Source organism: Centropristis striata, chromosome 16, assembly GCF_030273125.1.
Source record: "Centropristis striata isolate RG_2023a ecotype Rhode Island chromosome 16, C.striata_1.0, whole genome shotgun sequence".
In the NCBI taxonomy this organism is placed as follows: Eukaryota; Metazoa; Chordata; class Actinopteri; order Perciformes; family Serranidae; genus Centropristis; species Centropristis striata.
In genome coordinates this window covers 20256894-20274334 of record NC_081532.1, presented here as the reverse complement: position 1 = coordinate 20274334, position 17441 = coordinate 20256894, and positions in this window count along the sequence as shown.

Below are 17441 nucleotides of genomic sequence, written 5' to 3'. Positions count from 1 at the left end.
ACCAGTCTTGTGATAGTGAAGCCCACAGACTGGATTTCCACATAGGCAACAGGTCTGTGAAGGTGAGTTTATGGTCTTAGAAGTTAAGATATTTTTAAGTGTTTTCTCTAAACACATTCAAATAAAGTACCATATCACATTAAATGTATCTTTTCAGAATATTGCAGAAACCTTTTAACCTTTTCTAAAAGTGAGGGGGAAAATTTCCTGTTCACACCAAAACTGTCACTTCCTGCTTCTCTATATTCAGCTCCATCCTATATATAGAGCTGCTTGATGAGTCTACAATAGCCTGCTTCTTTACATAGTCATACTGATGACCACAGCGTTGTTAGGAGTAATGTTATAAAACAGGCAGCCAGTGTGTCCTCCTCCCATCTGTTCTCTCTCCTCTGTCTCTATTTCTCTGTGTTCCATGACGCAAAGCCTGAGTGGGAGTGGACAAACCTTCTGCTCCCTGAGAGGACTGAGTGGGCCGCCGCCATCCGCTCTGCGCGCACCAGAGATGGAGGCAGGGATGGAAGTATATGGTAGGGAAAGGAGACATTGGAACAACAGCGAGTGGAAGCCGGAGGGAAGGCGACAATGATTGATACAGAAGAGTAAATAATGGGTGATGAATGGGGAAACAGGAAAGGAGAGAGTGAGTGAAAGTACAGATTGTAGGATGGGTTTATTGCAAGGAGATGTGGATGAGTGAGAAAATGGAGAGAGAAAGAGAAGGGGTGGGGAGGAGGAGATGAGGGGATGAGAGTCTAATAATGGGGAGATAAGGACATAGAGCGGAAGCAGGCGGGAGACAGACAAACCGGTAGAAAAGAAAAATAATAGCAATTGGAATGATAGGATGTCTTTCTGGGAAATGACTCTGAGGACAACTGTTTTTCAAATCAACTGATCAAGAATCAAATTGGTGCCAGTCAATAATAATCATTAACACGCACATCATAACACAATGCAAATGTTGCCAAGACTCAAAACAGTTTCATTCAGTAATTTACATAATTAGTAGAATTGAAATCAGAGAATTTTTTCTAATACTCAGACCCTATTTCGTACAATTTAATATTTTACCTAAAGCTAATGCAAGTTAAAGTCATTATACTTAATATATAAATATTGGGTTGTATCACATTATGAAGCCTACTCTATTTACATACTGTAATTGTACTCCTGTTTAATCGCTTTGAGATACATCTATGGATGGCTATAAAAACATTTCTTCAGTTAAGCTAATTATCTCTTCATATGGGACCTGTGGGTATTAGCAATATTATTTTCCTGAAGTAGCCCAACTACTTATAATGTATTATTGGGATAGTTTGGGATTTGTTGTAGGAAATACTTCTAAGTAGTGTAGTGGATGCAAAGCTGTTAGCTTATTTTCCGAGTTCTGGACGGTTCCCATTGTAGAATAGATTGTTCCGGCGTGCTGGCAGGGTCACAAATCTAAAAGGTTTTACTACTAAAAACTGTGTACATAGCCTGGCTAACGCCAGACTATACAACAAATGATATATAGTCTGGAGACCACCTATTTATTTTTCCGTAGAGGAGGCGTAATTTACAATTGTCCAGAGCCATTTATTGGGTGCTACGAATGTCCATCATAAGCGTGTACATACCTCTTAGCCAATCAATGGCGAGACGACCACAACGACCGGGGTTTCTCGCAGCTACCTTTGTAGCACAGGGGCTACGGTAACCAATTAGGGGATTGTACCAGCATATAGCCGGGAGCAAATGCACAAAAATAGCACCACTATTTTCTCATTCTATTCCACCACAATTGATATTCCTGTGGGTAATGCATTCACATCAGGCGCTTAAAGCACTCTAGATGATGGTATTGATATTGTAACCGCACCATCTGCAGTACAGTACAAGCTCTTAATGTTTGTATTCATTAAATTGGCTCAAATTGTGGCTGAAATTGTCTTTGCATGGGCACAGGGAATGTAGCACTACTGAGGGCTTCTGCTGCTTTATATGTTTATATTTTGGAAAATAGGTACCACAGAAGTATGTGGAATAAGCTATTGGAATTTAATGTTGCAATGTACCCATGGGTGTACAGACTGCGATCACTGCCCCCCTCCAGATATATTTTAAAGTATCTAAAATATACTCTTCCATGTGAATCATGCCTTCACCTCACCCCCTCCCACTGCATGTGCTAGGTGGCAGCTAGGTTGACCAGGGAAAGAGTAGTGCAAATAGGAAGTGTCAGCATCTGGCCTGCTTTGTCTCAACATGTTACATGTTTGAAGCTCCAGACTGAGATAAGGAGTCTGCTGCGCACTAAAATCAGTGACTAGATGTATCAGAAAGCTAACTGTAGTTAGCATCTTTCTAGGGATTGTTTAGCCTGGCTAACGCCAGACTATATCACAAATGACGTATAGTCTGGAGACCACCTATTTGATTTTCCGTAGAGGAGGCGTGGTTTATGATCGTCCAGAGCCGTTTATTGGGTGCTACGAATATCTATCATTAGCTTCTGTACGTGGCTCTTGAAGATGAGAGATGTGTATGTAGAGACGACAACGACAGGGGTCTCGCTAAACCCCATTAGCTTGGCCATTAACAGGGCTAATCGGTAGATTGGGCTTTTGCCAAATCCTGTTGGAAGCAAGGCTAAAACATCCTTTTTGGTGGTGATAAAGGAGTGTAAAGCCAAACATTGTTCCACTTTTAAAATAAACTTTCACTCTAAACTATCTAGAAGACTGTCAACAGCAAGATCAAAAGAGAGCTTTGCGTCTGCTGCAGCCATGTTGGATTCATAAGCAGACTACAAGCTTCCGTCTGTCAAGTAGTACGCGTCATCGTCTTGTCCCTCCCCATTCTGTGATTGGATACCAAAAGCAGGGCTAAGTTCATCAGACAGTTCAAAAAGAAATCAAGCATGCAAGGCAGCATGGGTATACCCAGGCTAATGTGTACACTAATAGGTCACCCAGATCAGTGGTCCTTAGAAAAACCAGTTTCACTTGGCACTTTTTTGTTTAATTAAAAAGCCAGTAAATATAATCACCTGTACAGTGTACAGGCCATTGTACAGTGCCAAACTATCTATTTTATGATCAGAACCAACTAGAAGTCTCACACCAGAGCTCAGAAAGTAAGCTAATAGGTAAATTAAGTATTAGTAAACTTTGGTAAAATGTAGCAAAATACCATCTCCAAAGTCTCCAAATAGTGCAAATAATTGTATATTAAGTTTTCATAAGTTCAAGCAGAAAAGTATAAATTCAATTAAGATTTGCAGCTACTGTTTCTCCCCTCGAGGCTACAGTATGAGCATAGGCTTAGTAAGACTGTAACAAACAGGAACATAAAAGTTAAATAATCTCCAAGGGTGAACAGAAAGAAAGTAAAATCCACCTAAAACTATCCCTTTAAGTAAAACCCAAGTAAAAATAACTTTAGCAATTTTTTTTCCAAATTTGTCTAATTTAGGCTACACTTGCTTTACTACCATACCATCAAGAGAATTCATTTTGAGTTGTGATTCTGGCCAACTGATGACTGTAAAGCCTAGTCAACCTGTACACAAGAATTTAACTTAAAAAAAAGCTTGAAAATTGACCGTTATGAAATTCCTTCCGGGGAAAGAAGTTCGGAAAATCAGTTTTCAGTCTATACACCTTATAGACAGGGAAAACAACATATTTGGGTTGTGATATCACAGTGTGTGTCTTTAATTCTTTTGTGGGGCATCAGAAATGATGATACTGCAACATATTTTTCCAAAAAAACAGTGTATATGTGGGGACTAGGCCCCATAAAGGTAACAGTCACTCTCCTTTTAGCTCTGTTCTGGACTCAACCCCCAAAGAAAAGTCTCTTTAGTGCAGTATTAAGATTTTTAATTGTTATTAACTGTTGCTGTCTGGTGGGCATGTAATCTACAATTCATCAGGGCTGCTTGATCTCCCAGAAAAGATGCTGATGAAAAAATGAAAATAAATAAAATAGTACATTTAGCAGGTTGTAAAACCGAAACAAGTTGAAAGACGCTTCAGCACTTTGTAGAGCAAAGAGGGAGTGTGGAGTAAAGTAAGAAGTAGTTGGCTTTGTGCCACAGTTAAAGCTTAAAGTAATTAATTACTTCTTGAATTGAGTATTAAATTAACTGGCCTATAATTGACCAGTGCAGCACACTTGTGGGTGACCACTACAGATTGCATCAGCACTGACGGAGCTGATCTCTTCCTACATGTTGTAACTATAGCACCTCACTCCCACCTGTACAGTGGACTGCGATTGATCTCAGTCAGCTAGCTGCAACAGAAACACACAAGGTGTGGTGATGAGGCATATGATGCAAAACAATTCTAAAAAAAGTGCTGATTTTACTGTAGAAGAAGTCTAATGACATTGGTCACGCGGTCATAGCAGCAGGCACCAGTGGTTTATTCCCAAAGAGTGTGAGGACGAGTGAAATCATAGATATTTAAATATAAGCCATATTTATTTTTAAATTTAGGCTATAATTAACCAAAACCCTGATAGCTTACACACGTTTTATAATTCCATGCCTATACAGAGAAATAATATCACTTCACATTGTGGTAAATATTGGTATAAAGTTACATTGTTTTACACAATCTGATATTTCTCCCTTTTACAGTGGCCTTTTTTATGCTAATTTAAGGCGAGACACTACAGGCAGAGACATTGTTTTTTCATGCACTGGTGAATTTTGAGGTTTTGGGCTACATTTCTCCCTTCTTCTTTCAGAATAATGGAAAGAAACATCCAAAACATAAATTTGGGTGTGTATTTTACTATATTTGATCCATTTGCACCTGTAGATTTCTCTTAATTCACTAAAAGTTGTCGTTCTGTTGCAGCGTGTAGTACTGTGAAAGTAGTCTAAACCTCGTCATCACAGGCATCGTTAGAATGCTCCCACTCTCCTGCACAATATTACGTGTTTTGGATGCTCTAAAATGTTGTTGTTATGAATTAGATTCAGTATTTTGTCTTCATATAGTTACTTCCATTAAGGATGTATGAAATCTTTAAAGGCCGTTTTCTCAATATAATATATCCCAGAGATATCCAAGTTTTCTTCTGTAAAATTTTTTGAATCTAATATATCAACAGCATGAAATATAACTTTAAATTTGCTTTATCCAATGTTCAGTTTCCTGGAAATATATGCAAATGAGTGCATTTTTAATGAGCCCCCACCTCATTTGCATATCTGAACATAACATTTTAGAAAACCTGTAAAGCAAAATGATATAGTCTTAATATAAATCACAAACTGGGGAAGTTTCATGGTGATATCTATCACACATGTAGTGTCTCCCCATAAAACAATACACATTTGTGAATCAATGGTGCTCACTGCGACCTCAGTCTATTTTCTGATCCCTTCCTCTCCCCTTGCCTTCTGCTGCTTATCATTAGTAACTCGATCCCCCGGTCCATCGGTGGCTATTTTACAATTTGGCTAAATCCAGCTCTGAGGTAACAAGTGACACCTTCTGTTTCCATGCTTCCGGTCGCTAGGCAACCTCAGCAATTATGCCACTGCCAAGAGAGGGAAGGGAGGAAGTAGCACCCCGAGGCCCCCTGCCTCCCTTAATCTTGGCCACGGCCGGTCAGGCTTCATCCTCCATCTAAGTGCAGTGCTTCCATACCAAGTCAGTGACGAGGGCCGCTGTGTCATGCTGTGTTTCCTACTGCTTTCATTAAATCAGCTCTCTTTCCTGTGTTATAGAGATGCATTTGTCTGCTAAGGACGTTGGGGAACTCAGGGAATCCACTGAAACACTCTGCTGCCCCCTGTTGTTCTCTACAGTTTAATTAACTGAGTGGTTGAACTGTAAAAGTTGTCATTTTAATCAGTATAATAACATAGTGCTTCACACAAATTAATTAAATGTAATTAAAGGTGGCAAAAGAAATCAACTGGACCTCAGTGAAATAGGCGAAATTTATCAAATTTAGAAGAAACAATTCAAGTAAAATCAAGTGGATATTTAATGGTATGTATTGATTCGAGTATTATTTTCTCATTGCAAAGCCTCAGTCTCCTTTGCCCAGAGGTGGAGAGAGTGCTAGAATATTCTACTCAGGTAAAATAATGATTACTTTGATGACATTTTCCTTCAGTTGAAGTAAAATTAGTACATTAGTACAGTCTAAAAATGTACTCAAGTAAAAGTAAAAAGTAATTTGTTTAAGATGAGTCTCTCCTACATATCAAATAGTTGTTTTAAATTAAAATCTTTGCAAATTAAAGTGCAACAACAAAATAAAACATGTCGACACATGACATTTTAACCCATAACTAACCCTAACACTAAGTAAAAGTAAAATTAGGTTAAGTAAAAAAGGTTTTAAAAAATACTTTAAAAAGTACAAATTCACAAAAAAAAAACCTACTCATTTACTGCAATGTGAGTAAATGTAATTTGTTATTCCACCTCTGGCTTCGCCCAAGAATCTCAAGCTTTGTGGGATATTAGTGGGATTAGAGGGTCAAACATATAATTATGACATAAATAGAACAGCACTTTAAAGGACAATTAAAGAGTCATGCCTTGTGTTCTCATAACAGAGTTGTCACATATATCTGCATGGTCATAGTTTTTATCCATAGACTGTATATAAAGTTGGAAGTTCTGACAGCTCCCCTGTGTAGGTCCTAAACCCCGCCCCCCCCTACATGTTAAACGAAAAGCTCAAAGTATACTTCAAATATGCCATTTTCAGGAAATTGTTATCATGTTGATGTTTGTGTAAGTGTATATATATTTCTGATAAGTTTGGTTTTAATTAGTTGTTTATTACTTAAATCGGGAGGTGTTACATCATGCTTGACAGCTCACATTGTGCTGGTGTTTGGGTGTCAACTCAGTACAACTCAGTGTGGACTCTGGCTCCAAATGATATCACCAGTGCAAAATGGCAGCGGCTGTATCCTGGTTATTTTGGCTTAATTATTTATTTATTTTTACAGTGGGAGGGATTTCAGACCTGTCTATATATTAATGAAGTCTATACTTTAAACACCTGGTTAAGGTTGTGAAACAAAATTACTTATAGTAAAGAAATATACTACTGAACTATTTGCTTAGGTTGACAAAAAATATCATGGTTTGGGTTTAAATAATATGTAAATTCACTGATATAGTTATGCAGTTTTAAATTATTTAACATTTTGTCTTAGTTCAAGTGAAAAGGCTAGCACCTACACAGTATACTGTACCACTGGAGCTTCCCTTGTATACTGTATATCGTAAATTATATTGAGACAAAATCATCCTTCTTTGATCTAACCCCTTCAGTGGCCCACTGGTTGGCCAGGGATTGCAATCAAATGCTGTGTAACCAGACTTTGTACTAACCCAGAACAGACTGTGAGTTCCCAAAGTTTTTCCAAAGACATAAATTTGTCTGAATATGCCTAAATAATAAGGGTATATATTTACATTTGATGGAATGCTGCAGGCATTAGAAAATATTGGAGTCAGCTGCTGCTTTAACTATATTATTTTATTACTGACAGTAGTGAAAGCTCCTGCTAGTGTTATATTATATTATTGGAATATTGTTATTGACACATTAAAATGTCAGTAGCATTTTTAATATTGTAGCTGGTGAAGGGCAACTTATTTTGTAAAAAAGAAATAAAAAATGTAAAGTTTTTTCATTTTGTGTATTATATAAAATTTCAATCTGCAAAATGTCTCACTTCTAACTACAGCCGTCAAAATCACTTCAGTGAAGTTAATGGTACAATTATTCCTCTTTCTAAAGCTAAAAATGAATAAAGCATCAGAATAATACAAATATTTGAGTAAATGTACTTAGAAACATCCTATCTTTAAAGCTGCTAATGAATAATAATAATAATAATAATAATAATAATAATAATAATAATAATAATAATATGGAGTCTTTTCTATGGAAATCATGTTTTTTTAAAGTCTTTATTTGAATCATTTTACATTCAGTAAGCTTGAGTTTTTGACAAAACAAAACAAAGCTTCTACCAGCAATCAAAAATCAATTGCACTATTTCAGTACATCATGACCTGCTGGTGGATACACACACACACACACACACACACACACACACACACACACACACAATCATTGTATTGACGTAGTCAGATGGCAATTTCAAATTAATATGACTTTTGAAAGCAATGGCAGGACATAAGTCGAGGCTGTGTTCCCAGAGAACGATGCTGTATTTTCCATTCAGAGATCCACCACACTTTGTTCCACAGGGATGGACATGGCTGGAGTAATTCTCAAACAGGAACATGCTGCAGAGGAAACTGTGCTTTTAAAGGCCAGCGTGGTTCAGCTTACATCGTCTGGAAAAGGTTGCACATGTATATTTAATTTCTCACCCCTGGAGAGAGAGTTCTAGCAAGGTGTCACTGTAGGGAATCACTCAATGTTTGAGTTAAAACAAACAAACAAAGTGATATTAAGGATTGTAGATTAATTTTTTATTGTTCAGATAGCTATGGAAAAAGTGTAGGAAAAACACATTTTGTTCTTCAATGATGTCATGTGTGAAAGATCAAATGGTTTCAGCCACAAGACCATCTTGTGGTCAAAGAAGCTATCTATAGCAACAGTGTCGATATCAGCTGTTTAACTTGAGATCATTCCTCTTTTTTTCCTCTATAGTCATCAAAACTCTCCGGCTGTTTAGTGTCTAAAAGCGTTATTTCATATCTTCATATGATGCCTCATGCATTTGTCATCCCGATGTTACAGCATAAAGACATATTTCACTGTGAAAAAGCATGTGCCGCTTTTTGTTTTTAACATTATCTATGACATCTGCGAGGCTGTTTTAGGGTCAACACACATGGTGTTGATTCTTAATATGACATATGCTGGGTTTTAATGTATTATTAATACTAAGTCAATATCATATGTTGTTTTAAAATATCATAATCTGAAGCAGGGGGCGAGACAGATAGCATTGCTCTTCCCAAAAGTTATATAAAAGTTATATATTTTTAAAAAGTCTTCAAAAGTACACTTATAAACACTTTGTACTGGTTCCTTTAATCTGTACATAATAAATAATGCAACCCTGATTTTTTTTAAAACTGACATTGTCTAAATAAAATAGAATTCAACATATGTTCAATTAAAAAATACACAAAGACAATTCATGCAATGTGACAAACTCATACACTTATTGAAGAAAAAAAAATAACAACACTTAATTTGGTGCATACACGTATTAAACAATGTCCCAACTTTTTAGGAATCTGCTTGTATAAAAATAAAGATGTATGGTTTCAAGTGGAGTTATAATTAAGCAAAAATGTTTCTCTGCAACTGGAATAAACATTTTCCTGAATTGTAAATACTTCTTCATAATTAAGAATCTTTATAAAAGATAAAAATATATTACCATGTGTATGCTACAGGCTGTAAAACAACCCTTTAACAGTTTTACAGTGCAGTACTTTACATACAGAAGTCCATATATTAACCTTTCAACAGCACATTATGTCTCTGATGTTGGAAATGTCAGAATATCTCTATATTTTTAATGTCTTCAGGGCATTTATCATCCCTAGTGCAGACTATACAGTATGTTGTATCATGTATATGGGTTGTATTTTCCCAATATGAGTCTCCAAATATCAGCTATTTAAATTTAGATATTATCAATATTTTTACCAGCCATGCAAGCAGCATCTCTCTGGGGAAGACTGTCCTCCAAAGACGGCCAACATATGTTATCTCTACAAGCTTATAACCACTTGTGTTTAGATTGATTGTCAGGCGCTGACTCCTAGAGGCTGCGATTATGATGGCAACGAAGGAGGAAGTCAGATAACATAGTGTAAAGAGCAACAAAGACTGCAAAGAGATGAGGTCTTGATGGATAAATTGGTCAAACAAACTCAGGCCACTAAACAGATGTTCATGTCCTGTCTGAAACCAAAAGTCAGCATTAAGTTATTTCATGTGGCGTACTTGACTTACTGTCTATGTAACATTATGTTACATACAGGTTCGAAGTAACAAGTGACATATAACAGCGTTACATAATTAAATCACAAAATAAATGCAGTTGCAATCAGTTACTTTTCCTGAAAGAAAGTTATAAATCAAATATTGACGATTACAAAGGGGTTACTTCAAAATATATAATATCAAAAAAGAAGAAGCTTATAGCTACATGGTTGTCTTTGTCGCAGCGCCTCAAACATACAAATGTAAAAACACACTAAAGAGCATATGGACCAGCTCATGAACAAGACAGGTATTAATATTATGTTTCACGTGTACATGGTAGAGTCGTACGTCATATTGCCAGAATAATTCAATGTTTAGACAAAGGCTACAATATGTGTACATATTGTATATAATGTCTAAATAATAAATTACTGATTCAACTGTAGAAAGTTTGGTTTTAAAACATAAAAAAGTGATAAAAGCACATTTGTTGGAATGCCATCAAAAAGTAATCAAATGTAATAAGTTACATTGCTTCAATGAGATAATTAAAATAGTTATATTGCCTGTTACATTTTGTCATTTCAAAAGTAACCTTCCAAACTTCACTACGGATATAACTTCAGTTAACAAAAGTAGCCTACTTATTTAAACCAGAATCAAGATGTTTCATAAACCTAACCAATTAGTTTTGTTGTCTAAACCAAACCAAAGCTTCCCGATGCCAAACAATGCCTTCAAGGACATGTATGACACGACATGCAATAGCACGTAGCATAGCCACCGCTCAGTCATCGCCATGTTGACAGCCGTGTGCAGGCAGTGGATATGCTCTGGTTTCCATGTACAGCCACTTTAATCAGAAGCAGAATCATTTTTTATATAGTTAAGGTAGGTTTCACATACAATTTTACATACATTTATTTTTACACACATTTGCTGGAGTATTTAAGCATAAGAAGAAACAAATGCAGTACTAAAATATAGATATAGATTAAGGAAATTAAGGTAAGTAAGTACTAGTAGCAGCTTAAATAGACAACAGCTTGAATGGAAAATATATATAAGTCTTTAAGTCAACATCTACTAGTTTTGTACAGTTGCACATATAATGAACATTACAGCATACAGTTCATATACCAAAAGGAATATAAGACACATACTACTTTACATGTGTTATGTATAAACTGGACTTTATGGTTATACAAATGGCTAAAATTTGCTTTCCTTCTTGATATGAACAGGTTTACCCCAAATATGGCTATAAAAATACACATCCTCAATGGACAAACCGCAATTTGAAACTGTCTATTCCTTTATTCAGCTGGGAAAAAAATTAATCTCCTGTCTAAATTTGACAGTCATTCTTCCTATAAGGGTGTGCTGCCACGGGCCAAGTGCACTGTTGTGTAAATAAGACCTGTGAAGCAATGGGAGAGAGAAGCAGAGAGTGAGACAAGCATTGCGTAAGTAAGCCTGTGCTTTGTGTTTAAAAAAACAACAATGAAGAGAAAATAGCAGCCGGGGAGACTAAAAGTAACCTCTCCACCACAGATGGCCCCCACGCTTTCCGCCAGTGGGTCAGTGGGTGAGGGAAGAGTGGAGGGGAGTGGAGGCGAGAGGAGAGGCTGTGGCTGTGCGCCGCTATCCAGGGGAGAGTGTGGGCGACGCGGGCAGCAGGAAAGAGAAAGACAAGGACTTCCAAGGCCAAGTGGGCCGAGGATTGCAGTATGAGTGCTAAAAACAGAAGTGATGACGCTCAGAGGTCAGCCGGCTGATTTGTCATCAGCTATTTCAGCATTGTTAAACAACTGACGAGGGAGAGGGGAAAATGTTGACATCACTGATGCATGCTCGCATCACTTCTTACCCCCGCATTCTTCCGATTGTGCAATCATCAAGGCAGAGGAATCAAACACTATTTCCTGGATGTGAGGTTGTGCCATATTTGGTATCAAGGACAATTCTGGGCACAGGTGGAACAATACTTGTGTCATAGCAGCACCTTTAGGTGGTCTCTGGTCCTGCCTCTGGTTACAGTATGTCAACCAAGATCCTCTCCTCTCCTCTCCTCTCCTCTCCTCTCCTCTCCTCTCCTCTCCTCTCCTCTCCTCTCCTCTCCTCTCTGTCCTCTCTGAATCATGTTACCGTGTCCATTCAAAGCCTATAAGTAAGGATGAATAACTCTGATTAGCCAATGATTGACTTCGTGATGAACTTTTACCGTAACAACTCTGTGGAGTCACTTACACATGACAGTGACTAAACCTGGATTGAGGAAGAGAAGAATATTTGTGGCATTTGACCTTTGATGGGAAATGATCGCACCACCTTTGACAGTAATGTCAAAGCAATGTTGAGAATTCAGAAATGATGTTCTTTTGCCTTTGAGTGTCACAGAAGAATAAACAAACACCTCCCACACCTCTGCTCCCTACTGTAACACGTAGAACCTGCTCAGCCTACACTCAGTATCAGTGCAGTATCAGTGAGCTGCCAGCAGAGAGCAAACAAGACTGATGTTTACACTCTAGCTGTGTTTGCTGTGGCTGACACTGGAAACATGATGCAATTTCCAGTGAAAAGTCCACAGAATTATCACTGTCTACAAACAAACTAGCGTCATTTACCATCAGTCAGCTACTTAACAAATTCCAAACTGCAGGGGATTGTTAAATGTAGGTGTGCTAACCATTAAAACATGTTTAAAACGAGAGTATGAAAGGCCCCAACCTCAACTTAATGGACCCAAAGCTGTTTTTTATTTTCTTCAACTCCAAGGCTAGTGATGTAGCAGCAGAGCAAGAGCTACAAATCCAAACTCCACTAGAGCCACCAGCATTTCACACAGGTCGCACTGGTAGGGAGTAATTACATATAATTACTGTAAACGCTATGAAGTCAGAAGCCAATGAGCAAAAAACCCTCTCCATTACTTCCCAACTGTACACACAGCTGTCCAAATGAGGGCAACACACCTCAGTGAGACCGGTCGGTCAAGTACAAAACCCACAAAACTAATATTATAACAGCAAATGATAGTAATTCACCTGCAAAGAACAGTGGCACTAAGCAGGTAAGGTTGCAAGATATGCCTCCCGGGAAATACATTTGATGAACTTACTTACCTGGAAAATCGTTTGGAGATTCAGCAAAACTATGGTCTCTCATAGAACCTTAGTTATAACCATAACTTTTGTTGTATAGCAACAAAAACTGACAAAGAAACACAACAATAACCAACTGTACACCTCCGGCCACTGCTACAGAATCATCAGTTGTGTATAGTTTTATAAAAGTGTGAAATAATGAATGGATCTGGTACAGAAACGTTTGAGATTTTGTATTATTTTGTGTTTCTCCCATTCAATAAAACTACTTACAACAGCCTCAATAACAGAATCCAATGCAAAGTTTTAAACATATCAGAAACAAACTGTGCAAAGTTAAGTTTAATATTATAAAAAACATTTTTAATCTAAAAGTCATGTTTATGCTCTTCATAATGGAACAATTCATGGGCACATCAGATCAATATGAAGTTAATTAAAAAGTGCATTTAAAGAGGCATTCAGAATTTCCCCTTTTGCATCGTTAGAGGTCAAAGGTCAAATTCTGTCGTCCTTGATGTCATGAAAATGTGACTGGTAGATAAATTATAGTCTAAGCTTTACAATGACATATGACTTCATGAAATCCTGTAGAGGTTACAGTTTTTATACTGGATTTATGTGTAAAATGGAGAGAAATGCTAATGATTTATTGTACCTAATCCAACTTGCCTGGCATACATTTGAATCTCAGATTGTAGTGACGAAAAGGGAGTGATAGCACATAGAAAGCTACCATTGTGTAGCTAAATTATTTTTTTAAAAAAACAACAGAAATGGTCCCTCCAAACAGGGACGATGGCAGACTTTTTGGGGGTCTGGCACATGGACTGACTCAAATTATATACATTCTTCAGAGAAGCTTGTCAGTAACTTTTGGTTTCAGGTTCTTGTAAGCTTTTAGTTGTTGGAAAAACAAACATCCTAACCTGTTTGTGCTCAAAGACTATAATAAATATAATAGCAATTAGTCAAATGTCTTGAAATCTGGTACAGACAAACTTTGGTTAAGTATAAAAGTCAGAATTTATTTTTAAAAAATTAGGAAAAAGGTTTCGATATTATACATAAAAACATTTCAGATCATTTTTACACTGTATATGTGTGCACATCTTAGATACCCAACTTGTTATGAGTTCATAGATACCAAATATTTGATTGTGCTCATTATAGTTCCAAAGATACATTCATTTTCTTGTCATGTTATATTTTGTCTTTGGCTACATGGGACTGCTGTTTTTTTCTTATTTATTGCAAAAACAGCAACACCATGTGCCCAAAGACTAGATGTGATATAATAGGTAAAAGTCACCATTCAGCCAAACTTATCTGCCATTTTATCAAAATAAACATTTTTTTAAAATCATATTTTAAAAATAATTATTCATAATTGGTAACAACAGTGTTTATTTCAGGATGATCACCATCCAAAGTTCAGAGGTCAGATTAGTAACTTAAACTGCACCACCCACCTCCACCTTACCCACACAATGCTGTTAAAAGGATTTGTGACTCTATCTTGGATCTTTTCTATGATGTAATCTATTTATTCCTAGCCTCTTCAGGAATATAAATGCTGCCCTCATGTGGCCACAAATGTCAAGACAAGAATCCACAAACTGTCAAGAAACCTTTAAGTCTCTTTATAATCTGAAAAGCTTTCCACATAATCATAACTATGATGTACTTTTTCTTTTGCCATGATTTTGGACAGTCTATATTTATCAGAAACACTTACACAGGTCAAAAAGGCCACGGGTATTGTTGCTATATTCAGCGGCAAATTGGATTTGCATTGAGCTTGACCTGGAGCCAAGCCACAGGTTCCTTGGAAAGTTAACCAGGTCATTGACCGGAGGTGTTAAGTGAGAAAGCTTCTCACACACAAAGTGAGCGAGAAGCTTTTAAAGGTTTAGCATTCTGTTTGTGCCTTCAACAGCAGCAGAGAGATGAGGTTTAGAAAAACAAGCTTAAACTAAGGTTACTGTATTGAATCTTACAGAAACTGATTTTTTTTTACATTTAAAGCCATGCATTTTACTGGGCATGCACCTGCGGAAACTCAAAATGCATAAACAGAAAAGCCAACTTACAGTAAAAACATTACAAATCATTGATGCACACATGCACCAACATCTTAGAGTAGACAGTGGTTGCAAAGAATGACATCACTGAAACTGGATGCCCCACTTATGCCAATTATACCTGACATGCTCTCCTTCTTCACATCTCCATCTGTCTCTCTCTGCATCTCTCTAGTTTCATGAGAGGCTCTGGTTATTGTTGTTGTTGGACACCACATGGAAGGCTCAAATAAAAATGTTAGTTTTAATTCAAATTTTCTTTTTTTTTTGCATTCAAAAAAATATTTTCAGTCCTTGAAACTGCATCGCCTGCAGCTATTTCAAGCATTCAGTATGTTTACCTACTTGAGTTAAAGGACAGATTAATTTGTTTCACTTGTATGAATGCCATATTCTATTTAGCATTGGCAAAAACAAAATCATAATAAATTAATTGAATTATTATGTGATGCTGTAACAAATAAAGGGCCAATTGGCTCTTACTTTAAGTATATATTTTTTTAATTATACATACAAACTTTTACTAATTATGTTAACATTTCAATGCAGGACTTTTACTTGAGATAGAGTATGTCTGCACTGTGGTATTGCTTGTTTTGCTGAAGTAAAGAATCTGAGTACTTTTTTCACTTTTTCAACAATGAAGACAATATTGGAAACCAACACATTTTGATTTTTTAAAATAAAATATCCCACTAACAGCTGAATTCATTCCAATTATTTTGACTTTTGTTTGTAATTCAATGTTTTTATCAAGTTCGTCATGGTGAATTTAGGTGGTAGAACAAGATTAAGAACAGAATCATATGGGACTTGCACTTTATTTAACTTGCACATTTCCTTTCCATGCAACTTGATACATCTAATATAGTTTAGAGGCAAATGTTGCACTTATTGACTTCATGGTTGTTGATAGGAGAATTAAGATTGTACATAGCAAACATATGATGAGCTCATAAACGTGATGCACTTATTGTAGATATAAGACTACATTGTTAGTAATACTTTCATGCGATTATATCTTCAGTGCAGGTGATAATTTGCACCGTTACGGCAGCAAGTGGATAGCAGAAAGAAGATTCAGTATAAACCAGGGTAGTGTAAAAAATAGCATAAATATAAAAATATATATATATAATAAACAAGATGGAGAATATACAAGTATAGATTAATATCAACAATAAAAAATGTAATGAACAATTACAATAAAAATGTTTAACTGAATAAATCAAAATAAATAAAACAAATCACTCTCTCTCTCTCTCTCTCTCTCTCTCTCTATATATATATATATATATATATATGTATGATATATGTAGTGATTTTTACACAATGTGTAAAAGTATAAAAAACAGAAAAACATATATAGGACACGTATATACGTAACATATATAATACAAGCAGGAAAAAACAAACAATAGTAACAGCAGCTTAAAAAATAAATTATAGTTATGTTCATACATTTGTAGGTATGTTATACAGTACATATAACATGACAAATCTATTCGTCTACTGTGATAAAATTTAATTTATTGAGTATTTTAATAGACTAGTGACTTCAATACAAGCTGGGATATTTAAAACAGGACACAGCAACTACTACCACCACCTTATCACCTTATTAAGATTGAATTAAATAAAACTTTGATGGCTGCAAAGCCACTGGATCAAAAGAAGGAGCTGCTTTATCAAATCACACATATTTGTCTGCTGAAAAACAGACATTATTTTATTGCATTTGGTCACACTGTTAAAATAATCGCCTAAGTCATTTTTTTGTCAATTTTTTTTTTTTTGCCTAAATCATCTCCTCATGACGCCGGCCACCTATGGTAAAATCGCCTACATCATCAGTTGATCAGATCATGTGATTTTATCCCTTTAAGATAATGGCCTATGTCAAGTGTGTGACTTAAGCAGATTTATTATGCCTAAATCAAAATAAAATGTGACTTAGGCAATTTTTTGAACATGCCTTTGTGACTTAAGCAAGATATGGTAACACTTTATTTTGAAGGTATCTACATAAGAGTGACATGAGCGTGTCATAAACATGACATGGGATGTGTCATGAACATCAATGAGACTTTGAAGTAACATTAATGCTCATGATACTTGTCATGTCATGTTTCTGACAAGCATTTATTTCTCTAAAGTTACATCATTTACACACAGTGGTATTACTATGCCTAGCCATCCTTTGTTACATCCTTTTTGAGTGAAATGATCAATAAATGTCATATGTTATACTTTTGGTGAAGTTTTTTGTGTTTCCTGCAAA